The sequence below is a fragment of the Bactrocera neohumeralis genome, unplaced genomic scaffold (genome assembly GCF_024586455.1).
Source record: "Bactrocera neohumeralis isolate Rockhampton unplaced genomic scaffold, APGP_CSIRO_Bneo_wtdbg2-racon-allhic-juicebox.fasta_v2 ctg5669, whole genome shotgun sequence".
NCBI lineage: Eukaryota > Metazoa > Arthropoda > Insecta > Diptera > Tephritidae > Bactrocera > Bactrocera neohumeralis.
The window spans coordinates 1-7,330 of NW_026092583.1; the positions used below are offsets into that span (position 1 = coordinate 1).

Consider the following 7,330-nt stretch of genomic DNA (forward strand, 5'->3'; position numbering starts at 1 on the left):
GGTTCCCCTGTACGGGACAGACTTCCTACCACCATGAAGAAGTTCGAATAGCAATTGCCCACCTGAAGAACAACAAAGTGGCAGGGGCCGACAGATTGCGGCGAGCTATTCAAACACGGCGGCGAAGAACTGATAAGGTGCATGCATCAGCTTCTTTGTAAAATATGGTCGGACGAAAGCATGCCCAACGATTGGAATTTAAGTGTGCTATGCCCAATCCATAAAAAAGGAGACCCCTTGGAAAAGACCCGTGAAAGGAGAATCGACACACACCAACTCTTCGTCGATTTCAAAGCTGCTTTCGACAGCACGAAAAGAAGCTGCCTTTATGCCGTCTGAATTTGGTATCCCCGCAAAACTAATACGGCTGTGTAAACTGACGTTGAGTAACACCAAAAGCTCCGTCAGGATCGGGAAGGACCTCTCCGAGCCGTTCGATACCAAACGAGGTTTCAGACAAGGCGATTCCCTATCGTGCGACTTTTTCAACCTGCTTTTGGAGAAAATAGTTTGAGCCGCAGAACTAAATAGAGAAGGTACCATCTTCTATAAGAGTGTACAGCTGTTGGCGTATTGCCGATGATATTGATATCATCGGCCTCAACACCCGCGCCGTTAGTTCTGCTTTCTCCAGGCTGGACAAGGAAGCACAGAAAATGGGTCTGGCAGTGAACGAGGGCAAGACGAAATATCTCCTGTCATCAAACAAACAGTCGTCGCATTCGCGACTTGGCTCTCACGTCACTGTTGACAGTCATAACTTTGAAGTCGTAGATAATTACGTCTATCTTGGAACCAGCGTAAACACCACCAACAATGTCAGCCTAGAAATCCAACGCAGGATAACTCTTGCCAACAGGTGCTACTTCGGACTGAGTAGGCAATTGAGAAGCAAAGTCCTCTCTCGACAAACAAAAACCAAACTCTATAAGTCACTCATAATTCCCGTCCTGCTGTATGGTGCAGAGTCTTGGACGATGTCAACAACGGATGAGTCGACGTTGCGAGTTTTCGAGAGAAAAGTTCTGCGAAAGATTTATGGTCCTTTGCACGTTAGCCACGGCGAATACCGCATTCGATGGAAAGATGAGCTGTACGAGATATACGACGACATCGACATAGTTCAGCGAATTAAAAGACAGCGGCTACGCTGGCTAGGTCATGTTGTCTGGATGGACGAAAACACTCCAGCTCTGAAAATATTCGACTCAGTACCCGCCGGGGGAAGCAGAGGAAGAGGAAGACCTCCACTCCGTTGGAAGGACCAAGTGGAGAAGGACCTGGCTTCGCTTGGAATATCCAATTGGCGCCACGTAGCGAAAAGAAGAAACGACTGGCGCGCTGTTGTTAACTCGGCTATAATCGCTTAAGCGGTTTCTACGCCAATTAAGAAGAAGAAGTTATTTTTTGTGTGAGGGTTTTGAAGTGATTTTGGCATGTACTTAGCTTTAATTGAATTTATGTGTCAAAGAGTGCTCAGAAACTCTATATAAATGGAGAAGATTATTCTGAATTAGCGAGCTAACACAATTAGGAGGCAACTATCTCAGGTACTCTTAGTGTTGACGGAATTTAAATCAACATTTTGATAATAAAATCTAGATGTACCCAGTTTTACATATTACTGTTATATTTTAAAGGGAAGTTATCAGTTTCAGCTTGATTTAATCTACTTGTAAAGTGTTTTCGAGGGTGATGAGACGGTTCCATGTGTTTTCTTCGAGAGCAAAGGTGTTCCCAATAATAATTATTAATGGCTTGAAGTATTTTTTCAGTTAGACTTAGATACTTATGTATATATTACTTTTATTCAAACACACTTTTAGTACTTCTAATAAGTTGTGACCTTACCGTATACTCTTTCGAAAGGTCGTTTGTCCACTAGTTCCTACCTTTCTGTTTATTATCATCTTCCAAATAAACAAGAAAGAAAAATTTTTAGACATACCGTAATCTTTGTTTTGCTACAGCAATAATTATCAGTATAGAATACTTAACAAAAATATTGGCGTCGGACTTATATGATTGAAAAGAAATGATACCAATTCTTTTGAATCTAGAGACTTATTGTCTGTCCACTGAAACTGAAACGGTTGAAAAGTGAAAAAGGTGGGGTGGGAGTATTTACGGACCTAGTGCCAAACCAGTTATTGTATTTGATGATTGAGTTGGGACCGACATACCGACATACAGAGATCCTAAACAATTTGGGTTAGGACAGGGTCAATTTTAATAAATATAATACAATACATTTATTTCATTCTATCATCTGTAGAATAGGTAGCTTCTGGTGTTTAGTAGGGATTCCAAGATAATTGTATGGAAAACTTTTCTATTTGACCAGATGTTTTCACGGAACTTAGCATGGATTATTGGCCAAGACATTGCAACAATCTTCGAAGAAATTGTTCAGATCGAATCGTAAAGCTGCCAAACAAACTGATCTGTTAAAATCAAATTATTTAAGAAACCTTTTGTATTTGTATTATAGCATCGGTGCAATCGATGTTAACGTTTTTTCTTGTTTTATTTTCAATAGGATCGGCATCTGGGATGTTGAGAGTTTAGCTACCCTTGTTCCCTGATAAGAAGCAGACTTCAGGGTACTTGTAACCGAAACACATAAGCCTCTAAGTGCTACCATCCTATATGTAGGACCCCTTATAATTATACTCGTACATATCTACATATATGATTATTTGAATATACTTTAAACTATTTCCACAAACGAAAAGGGTGAACAGATCTAAGCAGCAATATCAGATGAACCCTTTTTTATTTAAATTGTATATCCTAAATATATGTACAAGTATAGATATGGATAATGAGATATGTGTGAATGGGTGTTATTCTTAGGGCATCACACACTTCGAATTGGTGAATTACTTGAACTTATCTGTATGTATGTTTGTAGTGCTTAGATTTTCATCTGATTGACAGTTGATTGTTGAAGTGTGGCTGTCAGTTGAAAACATTCTTGTAATGATGCAATCAATCAGATATCACAAATGTGATTGAGGATATATACATTTGTATTATCAGTAATGAATACGAGTACATACGAAAGTTGACGCGAAGTTTCAATAAGATAATCCGTTGAAGTGGTCTATAGTAGCATTATTGAAAACACGGCAGCTGAGATATTGAAAATTGTATTAAGTTGACTGCTGAACAGAAGAAAGTATCTGATGATAGATTAGGCATAGTATTACAGAAAATATTTTCTGAATGCGAGATAAGGCATAATATTATTATGGTATTAGCCGTGTTTTATTTGACCATCACAAGCTAATTAAATCAATACCGATTTCATCTGATTGACAGTTGAAAGTGTGGCTGTCAGTTGAAAACATTCTTGTAATATACAATTTAGTGATTGATAATTTGTATTAATTTACGAGTAAAAGGAAATATTAACATACTATACAAATATATTTATTTTAGTGAGATATGAAAATTGTATTAAGTTGACTGCTGAACTAAAGAAGAATCTGATATAAATTAGGCACTGAAGGACATAATATTCAAATTTTTATTTGACCTTAATTTTAATTCAATACTCATCCAAAAAATATGTAATTTTGGTTTGTTTAAGTTTTCATATGTCAAAATGAGGTTTCTTGATTTGCCAACTACTTTTTTTTTTAGGAAAAAACTTGCTATTGTGAATGAAAAAAAGCGATAAACTGGCAATGCCTCTAGTTCAATATACAAGCTATGATAGCTTATGACAAGCCAGCATAATTATGTTGGCTAAGTCTTCCATACAAAATAAGCTAATAGCTTAATTTGCTGGTCAAATAAAACACGCCTATTATTAGATAAAATTGTTTCATTGCTCATATTGAATTGAAGGTTAGGTTTAACTATAAAACATGTGTATGCAATTCTAATGAATACCTCTCAAAGAAAAGCTTTTCAGTCTGCAAGTAAAGAACCGTTATCAAAGAAAAAATATTTGGCGTCGTTTCGCATGTCGTTTGTATGTATGTATTATATAAACTTTTGGTGATTTCTACCCCATAATTAGCTGGTTGTTTGGCTCTGTCAAGTACTTATGAGAAGCATTAACAATATCGGCAATATTACATTCGTCTATTCAATCAAATACTGATTTTTAGTGCAGGATATATAACAATTTATCGCAATATATAACAAATTATCATTTTTTTAGTCAATGTTAAGACACTTTCAGATTAAATTTTTTATTATTAGCACCAAAAAATTAACATCTGTTTCCGCCCGGGATCGAACCGGGGGCCTTCCGCGTGTTAGGCGGATGTGATAACCACTACACCACGGAAACAGTTATTCTAAGAAGCCTGGGTAAATAGCACAAACTACCAGACGTATTCAAAATAACAACAATTCGAACATTCAAGGCAGACATGATATCGATTAAATATGCAACTGAGCGGCTACAAAACTACTTTTAACAAAGCACAAGGTTTGAAATAAATAATGTGGTTGGTATAAAGTATATACATATGTACATGTTTACGTATTTTTATCTTGCCACTTTTACTTTTGTTTTGCTTTGCCAATACATACTCGACCCAGCAGTGGCCGAGTAAGTGGTCTTAAGCTGATTAGAAATGTGGGCTCGGCTAAAAATAAACTTGTCAAGCAGCCAGATGGGTGAGTTACCTACCAAACAACAAGAGCATAAATACCCAGCAACAATCATGGCTTTACATATGTGTGTATATATGTACATATGTACATATAGTGCTGATAATGTACGCTTGTGGCTATTGAAGTGGCTTATCATCGCCAAACACCATATATTACATTTAAAATTATTATAATTGGTTCTTAACATTTTCTAGGAAATTTCGTTCAAACAGTTTAGCAAACGAATGTAGTTTCTCAATAGTGAGATGGTTGTTTTTGAGGATCGAGTAAAAAGAGTTCTAGCTTAGTGCCTCAAACTATTGCTAATTACACGAAAACTCAAAGGAACGGCTACAGTATGAATAAAAAATGAAGAAGTAATCGTGAGTCATGACTCTAGTTATGCTATATTTGTGACAAGGATTGCGGAGGATCCTTCCTGGACACACATTATACAAACTATAATACCCCTGGCAAGTCATTTTTAATAAAAATATATTTATTTTGATTTTGATCGTTTAGTTTATATGACAGCTATATGGTATAGTGGTCCGATCTGCACAATTTCTTTTTTCCGTTATCGGCGGTTCCGAGAAATGATTAGCTTCTTGATGAGAAAAGGCCGTGTGCACATTTTTTTGTCGATATCTCAAAAACTGAGGGATTAGTTCGCATATACATATACAGACTGTCAGACAGATGGTCGTGGCTAAATCGAGCCAGTTCTGCATACTGGAATTCGAGGTCGGTGCCCAGTATATCTTTAATGCTTTCACATTAAAAAGTCACACTATGGGACCTAACAGAGAATTGTCTTAGCTACAACGAAAAGTCCTACATTTAATTTTTAAGTACAATTGTAAGTTTCCGCTATTAAATTTTTGATCAATTAACCCCTCCAATACGAACTTATAATCAGCTACTACTACAATCAACTTGCACTCAATAGATAGCGATGTCTAAACTTTAATATCTCTGAGAAGTATGATACCAAGGTCAATAAATAAATCGAGATCTAAAGCATCCGTCCAAGCACCAGCCTGAAATCAGTAGATCACCATCTAGTCTAGCCTTTAGCGCACCGAACGCATTATATATGTAGTATGTAGAAGAAAAATTCTGTATTGAGCTCACCGATAACCCAACTAATTTTACATTAGAATACTCCCAGAAAACATATAATTTTTCTGTGTGCTCAAACAATGTATGAATAAAGTATTTTGCCTCAACCTGCGAGTGGCTTTTCATTCAAAATTTCTTAAGAAATAATAAATAAATATTTACATTTATAAATTGTAATGTACGAAAAACTCATCGCTCATATTAATGACATGTGTGCTTGAATGGATTTCCTATAAATGTATGCATACAGGGTGGTATAAAGAGTGGGTACTTCTAAGGAATTCTTTTTAAAAATTAATTGACATGACTTATTCGTATATTAGCCACTGTGAAGTAGGGCACAAGTTAAGAATGTCGCTAGGCACAACCGACTTCACTTTTACTGAGTACCAGGACACAAAGGCATCGATGGCAATGAGTTAATGCACCGAATTGCTAAGGTTGGTGCATGGCTGTGCTCTTATAGCGTGACCGACATTGGTGAACCCATGCATTGTCTTTACGATGATGTGGTCAAGAGCTTGGCAAGTAAGGTTAAAATTCGATGGAATAATCTATCGGGATCCAAAACTGCAAAAGTCATTTGCCGGAAGATCTAAAATATAAAAAGTTTCTATTCACTCTTAATAGAAGAGCCTGCAGGGATACGATTGGAATATTTACCTGGTCACAGTCTGGTGGCGGCACACCAATGCAAAATGAGACTGACAGATCGAAATGACTGTAGGAACTATCAAGTGCAAGACACCAGGTAAACAATGGAGCATCTATTGTGCATTTGTTACGCATTAAAAAGGGAGAGGCTTAAAACATTTGAGGAATGAAGATATGAGACACTAGAAGAGAAATCGATAGAGGCCGCAGAACCTATTGAAATTCGTTTCAACCACTGGCATCTTAAAGGATGACTACTTCTTATGAACTTCGTAACAGCACTCCATTTGGCATCACTAAGAACCAAAACTGGTCTTTACATGGCACACGAGTCTACCAGAGTGACCTAACCTAATTTGTACATTATTGAGATATTTACATTCTACTATATATGGAAGACGAATTCTATATATAAAAGGTCAATTGAAAAGTCTCTGGCCTGACACATAGATGGTGCTACATGAATTAAATCTATGTGATTTTTAGTTAGCTCCTAACCTTCAAAAGGCACGCTTATACACTTGACAGCTGTACAATTTAGTAATTTGGAAGGAAAAAATACAGTTGAAGAGAAAACTTGGTTTGAAGGAGAGTTTTCGGCCACTCTCCCAAGAAAATCAACCATCAAGGGTTGGTATGCTAAGTTAAAACGTGGTGAAATGAGCACCGAAGGCAGTGAACACCGAAAACAGGTTGTAACCAACGAAAACATCAAAATAGACCACAAATTATTTTTAGATGACCGTAAAGTGAAGTGGTTCGAAATAGCAGGCACTCTTAGGATCTGAACTTGGGTATGAGAGAGCTCTGAGCAAAGTGGGTACCGGGCAGGCTCACTTTCGACCAAAAACAAAGATGGGCGATGATTCGGAGCAGAGTTTGCAATGGTTCAACCGTAATGAATCCGAGCTTTTGCGTTGATATATGGCAGCGGATGAAA

The 7,330-nt window shown here is 37.1% G+C and overlaps 1 non-coding gene across 1 annotated transcript; it reads right to left on the reverse strand.

The window, feature by feature from the left end:
• Window positions 1-4,233: 4,233 nt before the first annotated feature.
• On the reverse strand, window positions 4,234-4,306 carry Trnav-aac (transfer RNA valine (anticodon AAC)). The gene has a single exon. It is a non-coding gene; the product is annotated as a tRNA-Val (tRNA).
• Between the last annotated feature and the right edge of the window lie 3,024 nt (window positions 4,307-7,330).